At 39.9% G+C, this 13,836-nt stretch overlaps 1 long non-coding RNA gene across 1 annotated transcript; it reads left to right on the top strand.

The window, feature by feature from the left end:
• The first annotated feature begins 694 nt into the window (after positions 1-694).
• On the top strand, positions 695-1,115 carry LOC134876534 (uncharacterized). The gene is made up of 2 exons (XR_010167465.1): positions 695-898; positions 1,041-1,115. It is a non-coding gene; the product is annotated as an uncharacterized LOC134876534 (long non-coding RNA).
• Positions 1,116-13,836: the final 12,721 nt, after the last annotated feature.

Here is a 13,836-nt window from a genome sequence, read left to right as displayed (position 1 = left end):
AAGCTGTAATAATACAGCAGTGACACAGCAGCAATATGTCTGCTATAAAGGGATTTCACAAATCCAGAATCCTATCACTGGAGCAGGAATGTACACTTTTGAAGGTATAACCCATTTTTTTCAACTTTAACATCCTGAATGTTTTTTTCCTGGAAAACATCAACCTTATGAGATTGTCAGTACATTCTCAATTTTGAGGAAACAAAAGTGTATGCACCGTAAGCCTTGCCTGGAGGTTTATTGTTTTAATAGCACAGCCTACACAGTATGTGTCTGGACAATTTTAGCAATTTGATTAAAAAGCTTAGTCTACAGAGTCCCATAAAGGTAAAATATAGAATAAATAAAAACATTATGTATTAGATAATACTGTGATTTAATAAAGGGAAATGTGTAGTCAAAGCAGTGGCAAAGCATTTTGTTAGATATGGCAAAACATAATTGTTCGAATAGATCTCTACACATTGGATATATTGTTGAAAGAATACTCTGATGTGTAGCCCCTGGTGGAGGCTATCACATTTACAAACTACTTTTGATGAAGCCAAGGCCATTTCAATATCATGAAAACCTTGACCCAGCTGCGTTTTAATGGAAACTGAACTGAGGTTGCATAGCGATATGGGAGCTAAATTTGAATGAATTTACTCATGTGGCGTCAAACAAGTGTGAGCATAGGACCAGCATCTGTGGAGGAACTCCAGGCCTGAAGGGGGCAGAGAGAGCTCACCCAGACACTCAACAGACAGGATGCAACCCATGTTTCTGGAGGGACCGATTTCACCTGCGCACCTCTAATCAAGCATGAGTATAAAATGTTTGGAGTTAGCTCGGCGAGCCCTCTTTGCTCGGTCTCCTCAGCCTACTGACAGCTCATGTTCAACCACAGACGCAACTGGTATGGACTTCAAATGTTTAGTTTGAAAGAATCATTTGTTTGCTGTTTTCTGTTTGAGTTTGATCTGTTTTGAATTTAAATGAGATGTTTAGTTTAATGATCATGATTGATGCGTACTGATGCATACTTTTGTTTCTTAAAGGTTATCAACCTATTCTTCCTCTGGAATTTCACTTTGTGCCATCAATCTGAAAGAAAATAAATCACCAGAACGGAACAGAGTTGTCCCCTTGCATTATTTGTGTTGAACAAGCCGTTTTCAAGTTTGGGCAGAGCTGAATCTGAAACTTAACATCTGGATAACTTGACACTCATCAAACCTCAAATGTGAAAAGAATAAAAGCTAGCTACCGCACCTTGCTGCCCCTTTGCCACACTCCCTGTCGCTCGGAGTGTCATTCGTCGGGAGGGGAGTGAGAGGCAGCTTCACAAAAGAAAGGCAGCTCCACAGTTAGCGGCCTACGGCCATGCTGGGGTGCACCCTCTATTCCGACATACCCCTATTACGACATGCCTCTATTCTGACATACCCTTATTACGACATGCCCCTATTCCGACATACCACTATTCCGACATACCCCTATTCCGACATACCCCTATTACGACATGCCTCTATTCTGACATACCCCTATTCCGACATGCCCTTATTCCAACATACCCCTATTCCGACATACCCCTATTCCGACATGCCTCTATTCCGACATACCCCTATTACGACATGCCCCTATTACGACATGCCCCTATTCCAACATACCCCTATTCCGACATACCCCTATTCCGACCTACCCCTATTACGACATGCCCCTATTCCGACATACCCCTATTCCGACATACCCCTATTACGACATGCCTCTATTCCGGCATACCCCTATTACGACATGCCCCTATTCCAACATACCCCTATTCCGACATACCCCTATTACGACATGCCTCTATTACGACATATCCGTATTACGACATGCCTCTGTTCCGACATGCCTCTGTTCCGACATACCCCTATTCCGACATACCCTTATTCCGACATACCCTTATTCCGACATACCCTTATTCCGACATGCCCCTATTCCGACATACCCCTATTACGACATACCCCTATTCCGACATACCCCTATTCCGACAAACCCCTATTACGACATGCCTCTATTCCGACATACCCCTATTATGACACAATTTTAGTACCGCCATTCCGACAGTCTACCCAGGCGCGTCGGGGCATCGTCGTTTTTGTTTGTGTGTCTTTTTAACATACTTTTTTTAACATATTCAGTTTATTTTGGATAATATAATATAGCTTATTGTTGTAATGGATGCACTGACTGTTTGGCACTCAATTTCGTTGTTGTCCGATCGCCCTGCATCCGATCTGCAAGGGAGTCGCTCAAAGAAAGTTAAAGCTATGAAAGCCATCGAGGCTGCTCCCAATTCTGCGGAGCTGTAGACCGGAGCTGATGGGATGACGATGGAGAGACTTGGAGGAGCAGTGGCGGTGGATTCGGGGGCTCAGAGGAGGAGGGGCCCTGCGTGTCTGACAGTCAACTACCGCTCCGAATGCTTCCACCTAAGTGGAGGTATGCAGGCCCAACGCATCATGTCCAAATGGCGGAATGTTTGAAAAAAAGTGAAGTGCTGCTACTCCAACAATGGAAAAAATGGTGTCGGAGTAGTGGCACGTTTAAAACAAATGGAAAATCCTCTACTACGACAATTAGACGTCAATGTCGGAGTAGAGGTATGTTGGAATAGCAGCATGTAACCGGCCATGCTGTGTTCCAAGCCAGCTAGCTGTTGTTTGCCAGATATAATAAATATTAATAAATACCGTCTTTTAAAAGGTTGTGCGTCTTTAACGATGGGAAAATCATTAGACTCACAACTCTGCCAACTTTGAATCACCAAGCTAACTATAAAACCTTCTAAGTTGTTGCCAAAGTAATCATCCAAGCTCACAGTCCAACCTAGCTAGTTAGCTGGCTAGTTTGGTAGCACAATGTAGCCTTCACAAATGTATAAAAGCAGAGTTTGTCTTAAATTGTAGCATTCAAAGTAATCTAAAGTGATGAGTAAATTAAGGATAACTTTACCATTGCTCTGGCACTTGCTTACACGCTTGGATCACTGGGGTAGTTCGTTAGTAGTTCTTGAGCCCTTCTATGAACAGCTGTCACGAGTACAAGCTTTTAACTAACCATACTGAACTTGAGTCAGATTTAATGTGAAATAAATCACTCTTTTGACATTCAGTATATGGTATTAGAATACAAAATCAGCATTTCTATCTCTCTATAATCACTCTTTTTACTAATTGAATTATATTTTGTATTATTTCTTCACATTGAACAATTTATCTGTGACTGAAGGTCTGTTGGATTCTCATTTTCTGCCTCCTCTCTATGCACATAATAGAGGAACAATATACAAAGGTAAGGTGAGAGCCATCCTATCAGGCACCTGTGATCCAAAATTACCTTTTCTTTTGTGAGGCACTTTTGTTCCTTAGATATACCTAACTTTCACACTGGGGCTGCTTAACGCCATGCTTCTCTAAAGATGGAGTGAATATTTTTTTCATTTCCTATTATATTTCCCAAATTATAACATTTGCTCTCGTTTCATTAAAGCATTGTGAATGTACTCGATGGAGTGGACACATTGAAGGTAATTTTACTATCTCCCTGTCCGAGGTACAGGTACACGTTTGGAGAGATGAACCGCAGCGCCTCATTGTCAGAAAGGGAGACGAGAAAAAGGCAATAGAACAGCTGATAAGACATTGTCTGTCCCCATTTCCCTTGCCAGTTCAATTGAAAGAAGCTCAGTGTATCAGTCTGCGGCGTATGGGGGAGCTCAGTGATGACTAAAGGAGGTCTGGATCCTTATCTCCTAAAGAGAGAGGAAGCATTGAGTTTCACACCGTCAGCAAGTTTTAACAGCAGACAGCTCAGCTCGGCAGAGTGCTGTCGTGGGCTTTAAGCCTTACAGGCTAATGTCTTGTCGTAATGTGCGATAAATAGTTAACACGCTCCCTTTTCAACCCGAGCCAGCTTCAGCCAGGCCAGAGTTCAGCTGGTACTATGAATTAAACATGGTGAGTATTATTTGCCCAAGGAGAGAGCTAATGTAAAATTCAGATACTTAAATAATGGGAGCAACTTATAAATACAGTCAATTGGGTATAGTTTCACTCCACAGCATTGTCTTATATTGGAATATGCGGAAATTTGTGTCAAAGGGTTTTACAATTAAAATGATAACCAGTGAAAAATTAAGACATCTTTTCTGTTCTGTGCAGATTTATTTCAAACCACTGAATAGAAAGAAATGACTGATCCCCAAAATGCACCTTAGTAATGAGATCTTGAGTTTCTACCATCTGACATATAAAAAGAGAGAAATGATTTGAGTGTGTGCCCCTGCCTCTCGTGTACCGTACGCACCCAGCAGGGAGGGTAATGCAATAGAAAGATGTAAATTATTGGCATATTGATTTGGAGGCCTTGCGGTGATGGAAATGCTGTGCATTCTTTAAATTGTATAGACTAAAGAGTAATCTTCCAATTTAAACTGCTGGAGGGTGCTCTAAATAGATTTGGCAGAGAGAGAAACTGATAATGACTTTGGCCTGACTATTACATTCATGGTGTTATTTGGGCTGATATAAGCTGCGGGCATGGTCAGTGGCCACATGGATAATTTCTAAAGTGGAAAGCACATCATTTTCAGTTAATTCCTCTTGTATGCTCCTGAACTTTATTGTTGCTCAGCTGCAGAATTAAGAAACTGTTGCCAAAAGAAAAGTCTGGCATCTCCCACTGTCTTCGCTCCGGGGAAATACATCCTTATTGTATGACTTTAAAATATTATATTTGCATCACATTGAGCTGGGTGCCCATTACTTTTTTTATTACAGTATATATGTGCATTCAAAAGTAACTTGATAAAAGTCTTTATTGGATTGTGCCTTGCAAAAAAGACATCATCTGTGGTATACTGATAATATACAAGATAATTATTTAATTACTGGACAAAGGCACTTGATACATGAGTTGAGCTAATCTAGAATAACACATTTTTGTATTGTTGATGGAAAATAACATTATCAACAAAATGGTGATTAGTGCAGTGCTCATTCATTTAGCCATTCATCCATTTTAAGCCGTAGTTTAGATGCAAATAATCTTCACTAAATGTTAATTTACTAGACAAAAGAAAGTCACTTACATTGTCTTAGCTGCTCGGATTAGCCGAAACAAAACCCACAGTGTTTTTTTCATATGAAACAAAAACATACTGTTTTTTGTATATATTTATTTGAGCTTACAATTTGGGTTCATTTTGGTATTCATTGATGTTTTTCGTACTCAATGTATATTGCTTAACATAGGCTGCACAGGTGCTATGACTCTGTGCATCTCAAATGCATTTTTCCTGCAACAAATGCGTTCACAGATGCAAGTGCTCACATCTTTAAGCAAATGTGAGGAGTTTGCAGAAATACATTGCTTGAAATAATGCTGGCTCTCTTGACTGAGCATGGAACTAGACAAACTGGCACAGGACAAAGGGAGACGAGGACTATATATCGAAAATGTAATGGGACACACAATCAAGGACGGGGCCGACGATTACACTGGCGGGAAACACACAATCGCAGGAAGTCGAGTGCTCTGAAACTAGAAGTTACAAAATAAAACATGCAATGAAAGACCATGCAAGACAAGACTAGACATAAGTGAATGAAACAGTAGCATTTGACTAAACATAAAACTAAGTACCATTAATGTAAAAATATTCCATGCATTCAAAATCCAACTAAAGTACAAGTACTGTCAGTGCAATGTTTTTTAAGTATGTAAAGTTAAAGTGCTGCCTCTGCAGTGACTCCTGTGAGTGATATATATGATAATGTATGACATTACTACATTGGTTTTACTGATGCAACATTTGTTTAACAGCACTTCTCTCAATGATTTTTTTATGAAACACATTTCTAAGAAAAACTGCTTCAATACGGGCATCTTCCCCAAAATAATGAATATAAAAGAGTAAGGGAGGAAAAGAAAGATGAAAGGAAATGTATTGGTCAAAGTAAAGCTAATCTGTGTCATTCAGGCACATCCTTGGTTGTAGGTCACAAGACTCAGAACTCAGAAACCAACCATCACTGAAGTTGTGTGAGTAAAACCAAAGAGAATAATACTTCAGTCAGTGGAATACAAACGAGTGCAAGTATAAAGTAGAAGAAAAGTTTAATTTTGTACAGTACTTCAGTTAGTGTATTTTCTTTCCCCACATTTACTATATTTAATTCAATTTAAATATAAATGTAAATACAATATAGATGGCTGAATGATTACTTGATAAACTAATGTTGTACACTATTACATGTCTTGCTTTTTCTTTCACTCAAACTAACACTAAAACTGAAAAATAAAGAATAAAAGAGTGTAGCTGCTGGGTGTCTACTCCGGGATTCATTTATTACAAAGTGATTTCCCATCGTAGGAGGGGAAGCAGTAACTAGTCCTTGATCATGTAACCTTCAAATTACACATTTGCATAAAGGCAGTTGATTAAACTGTGCACTGATTCACAATTAATTTGGACAAAATCACAGAAGTTCCCTTAAAACGTTTAATTAAGACATGATGACCTCGCTTCACAGGGCATGCATTTCTACAGGTTAAATCCATTAGTGCCCTAACATTTTCATTGATTTTTTTTTCCTTTTGCGCACATATTCTCTGGCTTTGCCTTTGCACATTCCTAAAGACATGTTATAAACAGGTCCACATGTTTGTCTAAGAAGTTCATTTATTTTTATCATACTATACAGTAAATGTAATCTTTAGCACATCAGATTACTGTGTATATATTCCATTATGTTTGTTTTCAATGTGCCCAAAGACACATATAGTGTAGATGTCAGTAACATAGGAGCAAAATCAAGTCATTTCTATCTACTGTATAAAAACATTTAACATTAAAGATGTACCCAAAAGTAATGTTTCAAAAGGAAGACGTTTGCGACTGCGACTTATACGAGTGATAAAAGTACGATTTTTCATTTAATCGGAAAATTAAAAGTTGTCATTTTAGACAACTTGCCAGAACTTACTAATATGAATAATTTAGCATTTTTCCATATCATACTGAATTTGGTATAGCACTATATCTTCTATTTCTTATAAGAGGCTCCATAAAAAAAGATAAAAAGGGGCCATGACAGTGCTTCCCCTTGGAGTCAATATCAAAAGAAGATGGAAAAAGACGATAGCCAAGGGCGAGTGAAGAGTTTAAATTTAGGCAAACTAAAGAGATAAGACATACAGGAGAAAATGTGAGGATATGAGCTGGTATCAACCGTCAGCACACCTCTCACCCGCTGTGCATCTCTTTCCCTTCGCTTCTCCACTCCCGCTGAGTGCTGAGGCTGGCGTGGGATGCTTCACCAGCTCCATCTGATTGCGAAGATCAGATCCAGGCTCAGCCAGATGCAACCCCGACCCTGCGTTCCCGGGTGTCATCACCAAAGACGGTGCCAAGGAAGCCTTGTCTCAGGGGAGAGAGGGCTGGACTAGATTTTCAGATCATCTTCCAGCATTCTTTTGGAAATTGTTTTCTTTTGTCTCTGTGATGAAGCTTTTTAATCAGTGATACAACATTTTACATTCAAGACAGAACAGATAATTGAAAGGTTCCCCTGGGCTTATCTGTTACATGATGATTTATCCATCTAAGGTCTATCAAAACCAGACTGTTGGCCTTTGAAGTTTTGCAATTCTGACCTTTAATAAGTGTCCCCATGAGGAACATCCATCTAATGTTTGAATGCTGGTGCGAGACATCCATCAGCCCTCGGGTTTCTTTCAGAAACATCCTGGTGTCTTGAATAAAATATCACTTCTGACAGTCAGGCAAATCTGACACTGGGCTAAAAAACAAAACAGAAAATTTAGTTTTGCTCATCTACGTGTTCAAACACACATACATTTGCATCTGAACATCTGTCCGTATGTTTAATATGGAGTTCTTCTGCCTGTACCATGGAGCACGAATTTGCTCATAACTGATAAGGTTGTGTTGTTCAACGATGCTCGTTGTCACATTCACTAAGCAGTCAAAACTGTCAAACCGAGTTTTGAACACTGTCAATTTCATATTCCCAACATCTTTTATGCACTCCGATGATATCGTGGGTACTATTAAATACAAAGATTTTCAAATATGAGCAAGCAAATCGTTCGACATTTGAATGCAGCACAATTTTGCGCGCAAAGTTACAAAAATCAAAGCATAATTGGTGTAACCACCCTATGTTTTCGATCCACTCCGAAATGTTGAGGGTTGTTCCTAGGCCCATGCCACACCCCTTTACCAAGTTTGATGAAAATCAGGCCAGTCGTTTTTTCAGAAAGATAAACGAGACGAAAATGTAACTTTCTTAAGTTAAGACGATCCCTCGAACAACCTGTCAGACATGCTACAGGCCATGAAATCATTGAAATCTTGAAACGAGAAACCTTTGTCTATCTCCATCTCAAATCAGGGAGAGACTGTTATTAATGGCTATGATTTCTGAACGTTTAACCTGCCACCATTAATCAATTTAAACTGTATATATCCTGTGCGTGAATGGAAACCTGGGTATGTGTGGGTTTAGGGGTTCATTTACAGGACAGGATTTAAGTAATGGCTGTAATTCAATAGGTTAAACCCGTAAATCTGATTATATCCTGCTCTCCTGTTTCACCAACAGAGTATCAGGAAACTACATTAGCACTGATTTGGAAAGAGCTTGAACATGTATCGACATTTCATTTTAGTCTTTTACCAAAGTGTATTTTATTTCCGCCCTCCCATTCTCCCTCCCGCTCCAGTGAGCCAACACTTTGGAACTAATGTGATGAAATCTGTGATGATCCATCCCTCCCTCACTACATCTGTCCTTTAACTGCTGACAACTCATCAAGTGAGACAATGTGCTCAATTCCGGGGAGGAGATAATCACAGCAACTGTATTAACAATTCAACAATGACCTAATACATTATTAAGTCATCATTCTTACTCAGAAAAGTTGGCCCCGTAAAAACTAATTAAACTTCTGAGGCAGGCCATTAGTCTGTAGGCCTTTGCCAAAAGCCTAAATCTGAAAATTCCCCATGTATAAACTACTCAAACAGTAATCCTATGGGTTCCTCTGGGTTTTCTCTGAGGGTTTGGGAGTCTCTTGAGTGCCATATGTTGTGTATCATCACCTTAACCAGAGGCATGTGTCTAATAGTGTATGTGGATGTATTTGCATGTGTCAAGTGCTGTGATGTTGAGTGTGTTGTGCATGGGTCTTAGATGTTTCGCTGTGGATATGATACTTCAAGGCTGAGATAATGATGCAGAACAGGTGGTAGTTTAATGACTGGCTCATGGTTCCTTTCTCTTCAGTGATGGAAGAAATTGCTCTTACTGTGTTCCCTTTCCTTCCCTCTCTCAAATGCATATCTGCAGTGGGTTTAAATGCTTACTGGCTATGGGTAAACTCCCTAGCAAGCCCTTGGCTGTTTTCTACATGCAGATATATTAGATGTGCTGTCTCAGGAGCAACGGAAGGAATTACTCAGCCGACCGCACTGCTCATTGCTCATGGCCAAGGTGACTGCACCTGGGTAAGGTGAAGCGTTTTCTCAGCGTCCTGTGAACTCGGCTGGTGCGAGAGCGGCTTGTCACAGTCGATCAGCTCGCAATTCAATATGATTGACCCGGGCAGGAAATCTTTAAGTTGCTCTTGAATGGATAGAGAAGGAGAGATGGCACATCAAAGCGTCAGGGATTCAGATTGCTTATGCATGCTAACATGGCAGCCAAGGTCAGGAGGAGTTGCTAAGTGACTGCTCCCAATCCAGCCGCAGAGAATGAAAGTGAACATTAATTTAATGCTAAGTGATTTGTTCAGTCTCTGATGTCACAGCTGTACAGTTTTTTGTTTATGTTTAATCCATTTTAATTGTATTCAACAACCAGTTGGGAGAGAGGCTGGGAGTGGACATTGTGACTATCAACCACTAGTCAATCAGTCCTACAGTTCTGAAACTGTTTTCGTTCATACAAAAAGCCAACCAGACCGTTACCCCAAATCTAACCCTATAACCGTAACTTTCGCCAATGATGTTATGTTCTCGGTTTGTCTGGGCCTATTTTCATAAAAGTTAGTGAAAGCTCAAGGAAGAACCCAATAAAGTTTTGAGAGGATGTCTAATCACAAGGTGGATAAAAAAAATGTTCCTCACCATTGTAAGATTCAAAAGAGGTCCTGGAGTTTTTTCTTTGTAGATGATGTTCCCACATTATAACCTTAAACTCCTGAAATCACAAAAGGTTAAAGAAAGACGTCCCAACTTGTCACATGTGACTCCCAGAGGAGAATGTAAAGGCCCCATTGGCCTTCCATTTCATTAAATTGCATTATTAAGCTTTTATCCAACGCAATTTACTATATTTCACCACGGTAGACTTAATCAATTTAGGGTTGAGCCTTTGATTGGGAGATACAAATGCGCCACAGTGAGCATAAATATTCTGCAGGCTAGAACTTGTGTCCCATATACTACCAACAGCCTTGTTTTGTTCAGCCAGGTGACTCATTGAAAATATGGGTAGCAAGCATATAAACTGACTACATGCATCATCATAAAGCTAGTTTTTGTAGATTCTGTACATGAGAAATATGTTGCGATATCTGTTTCCTGTTGTGTTGAGTTTGGTCGTTCAGATATGTAAATTAACTTCAAAGGGACTCAAAAGTGACTGCCCCTTTAATACATGTCTAATATACTTATACAGTGTTACTTGGATGACATTTGAAGACAAATTAAAAATATATCGCAAATTGTCTTGGTGAAAACAAAGCACAATCAATCAATAAGCAAGTTACTCTGCTACCTTTGATTTTAGTCAGACAAATGTTCCATCAAATGTAATCTAAAAATAACACATTTTTGATTGGACTTTATGTTAATATTACCTAATTTATACATTATCGATCGCTATGAATAAAAACCAAATACTCACATTCTATTTGAAAAGAGGTCTTGTACCTAGTATTACTTGTTGTGACAGCTGGTTGATAAATAATGGATTGATAAGGATTTTGGCTTTTTGCTTTAGTGGTTTAAATCACCTCAAATTGATTTTTCACCACTGGTCCCCTATCTAATCAGGCTAGGTATGTGTTCCTGATAAATAGAGTTGTGTGTGTGTGTGTGTGTGTGTGTGTGTGTGTGTGTGTGTGTGTGTGTGTGTGTGTGTGTGTGTGTGTGTGTGTGTGTGTGTGTGTGTGTGTGTGTGTGTGTGTGTGTGTGTGTGTTAGAGGGGGCTGGTTCGTATTTAACTATTTGCATTTTGAATGTTTTCTTTCCCAGCAGGTTTTATCATTAACCACAAATGAAGACATTGTGGTCAAAGCTTGGGATTGAAAGACGCCTATATTTACCATGACCAGACACAATTGATGTATTCATTACTTTTTTGATATCCATGGTAATATACATACTGCACTGTACATACTGATAGCCTCTGTTGCGCTGTTGGGGTTTATAACCATTCGGGCCAATTCAGTTTGGAAAAAGAAGGGGTTGGTGGCTGTAATGAAATTGTTTGAAATGAGGTGAACTGAAGTTTCATACTTGGGGGGTTTAATCATGAAATACAAACACACTTCATCTATTTTTTTTCATGTGGCGCAGTGGTTTGGAAAGATGATTGAATGCTGCAAGGCACAAAAACATCCCTCTCCAGGTCCCAAAAACCCCAAAGTGTACTAATTGTAGATGATCTGCACCAAAAACGACTCTGTTTCACGGACTTGCAGCACCACTGTCTTTCCCTGAGACTCTCAACATGTGTTCATGTATTAACATTCCCGTCATCTCCCGCTTTCCTACCTTGCCTTAAACGCATCTCAAGAACTCCTCATCCTTGAACGTGGAGCTCCCAGAGTTGAGTGCGAGTTACGCCACCAATCTTTGTTGGGAGACCGAAAAGGGTTTATTTCATATCATGCTCCATAAACCAGCACTAAACCTGGGAGGGCGAGCAATCAGGAGGTGAACACATTGTGGGCCGCGGGGATTCTCCAACATGGCTGCACCTCCAACACCCCCGGTTTCACGCCAAGCGTTAAATCAAAGATGGGTAAGGGGGGTGGGCTGGCTATACGCAGGGCTTGAGATTAGTGCTGGAGAAATGATTCCATGCTAATTGGAAAAAGAAACCCTACGCCACCTTATACGCACAAAACCTATTATGCGGCATCATGGCAAGAGCGAGTGTGAGAAATGTGATGAATACAAATGACGACAGAGTTTAAAGCGAGTGGGCGAAACTTCTGATGGAAGGATCAGCGTAATAGGGAATGAGCGTCTTCAAAAAGAAAATCACATAGTAACCCCCATGAGGCATCATTACAAAACAGAGGCCTCTGATATTAGGCCTATGATATTATGTCGTCGGGCAGGATAGTTTGAGCTGAGCCATTAGGTTGGATGAAAGGTTGGATCCACGTATCCCGCCTGCCTCGCCATTACAACACCTGACAGAAAGGGGGCCGCCGATTTCAACGTTTCATGATCATGCCCTTAAAGGCCACTGTGGGAAAATGACTGGTGATAATGTACTGCAGGAGAAGAAGAGCTGAAAGAATCTTGTGAGAAAATAGAAAACCATGCAGACAGTGTTGCAGCTAGTAATAGGCAGAGGTGCTGCTGAAAGGTTGGGGTTGTACAGTTAATTCAAGTTGACAGGGTAAGGGATAAAAATGGGTTTCTCTCTCCACAGCCAACTATAGGGCCAACCCTGTCCAATCTCTTTGATGGAGAACGGTACGCAGCCCTCCCCTCATCGGTAAAAGGGTGCAATGGGAGCAGGAGGGAGGTGCTTTATTGAAAGTGAAAAGTTGCAATGTTTTCTGAGTGGACAGCCTCAAGGGCAGCTGGCAAGAGATTAGAGGATGTTATTAGAAAGCAATGGGCTGTACCTTCCATTCATAATCCTCCCACATGGGAGCGTGTGAGTGTATCTTTGAGTGCACCTAACCTGATGCTATCTGTGGCATTACATTCACCGGACTTAAAAACACTCCGTACTCCTCCGCTGAGGATAATGCTTTGTTTGTTTTTTTGACACTCAAACTTAAACGTTTTTGAGTCTAAAACCCAGTGTGCCTCGATCAAATATCCCCAAACCAGAGGGGAAACACACTCATGCACTTTAAAGCATAACATTGAATTGTTTTTACTAAATTGTACCTGGAAACATTTCTGTCACAATTTGCCTTGCTTGCTAGCGTTGGTGCTAATTCCCACTTGACCACACTTTTTGTTTTTGTTATTTTAACACTTCCCGAGGCATTGGAAGCTCTTTTGTACACACTGTTTTGTTCATCCCACATTAAACAGGGGAGGAGGCGCAGACTACTCAGCATTAGCTATAAAACACTAACTGCCCATGTGCCAAATGGAATTAAAAATATTATAAGATAAATTAATTGAAATTTTATTCCGACAAAAATCACACAGACTTTTTGCTCTGTCTCTTCTTAATTTTGCTATGTAGGTATTGTGCTAACGTATGAATTAATAAAATCAATAGTATATTTAAGTCGGACCTATTATTCTTAAGCACATAAAACAATGTAAAGCACAAAATACTTTTTAATGAGCCATTTTAGGGTTATAAAGGAGATTGTTCCTGTGTCGGACCGGTCTATAAAAATATGTGCATTGATGTTTTTATTATGGTATGAATATCCAGCAAAGCTCTTAACATAAAGCGTGCGAGCAATCAGTCAAAACCTATTAGGTCATGTTTAACTATTTCCTTTCTCATAAAAGGTCAAATTAATAAAAAAACGTATTAAAGAATTTACTAGTGAACATGTAATAAATGT

Source organism: Eleginops maclovinus, chromosome 15, assembly GCF_036324505.1.
Source record: "Eleginops maclovinus isolate JMC-PN-2008 ecotype Puerto Natales chromosome 15, JC_Emac_rtc_rv5, whole genome shotgun sequence".
Taxonomy (NCBI): Eukaryota; Metazoa; Chordata; class Actinopteri; order Perciformes; family Eleginopidae; genus Eleginops; species Eleginops maclovinus.
Note: the sequence above shows the minus strand (reverse complement) of the source record. Positions and strands in the feature narration are given on the sequence as shown.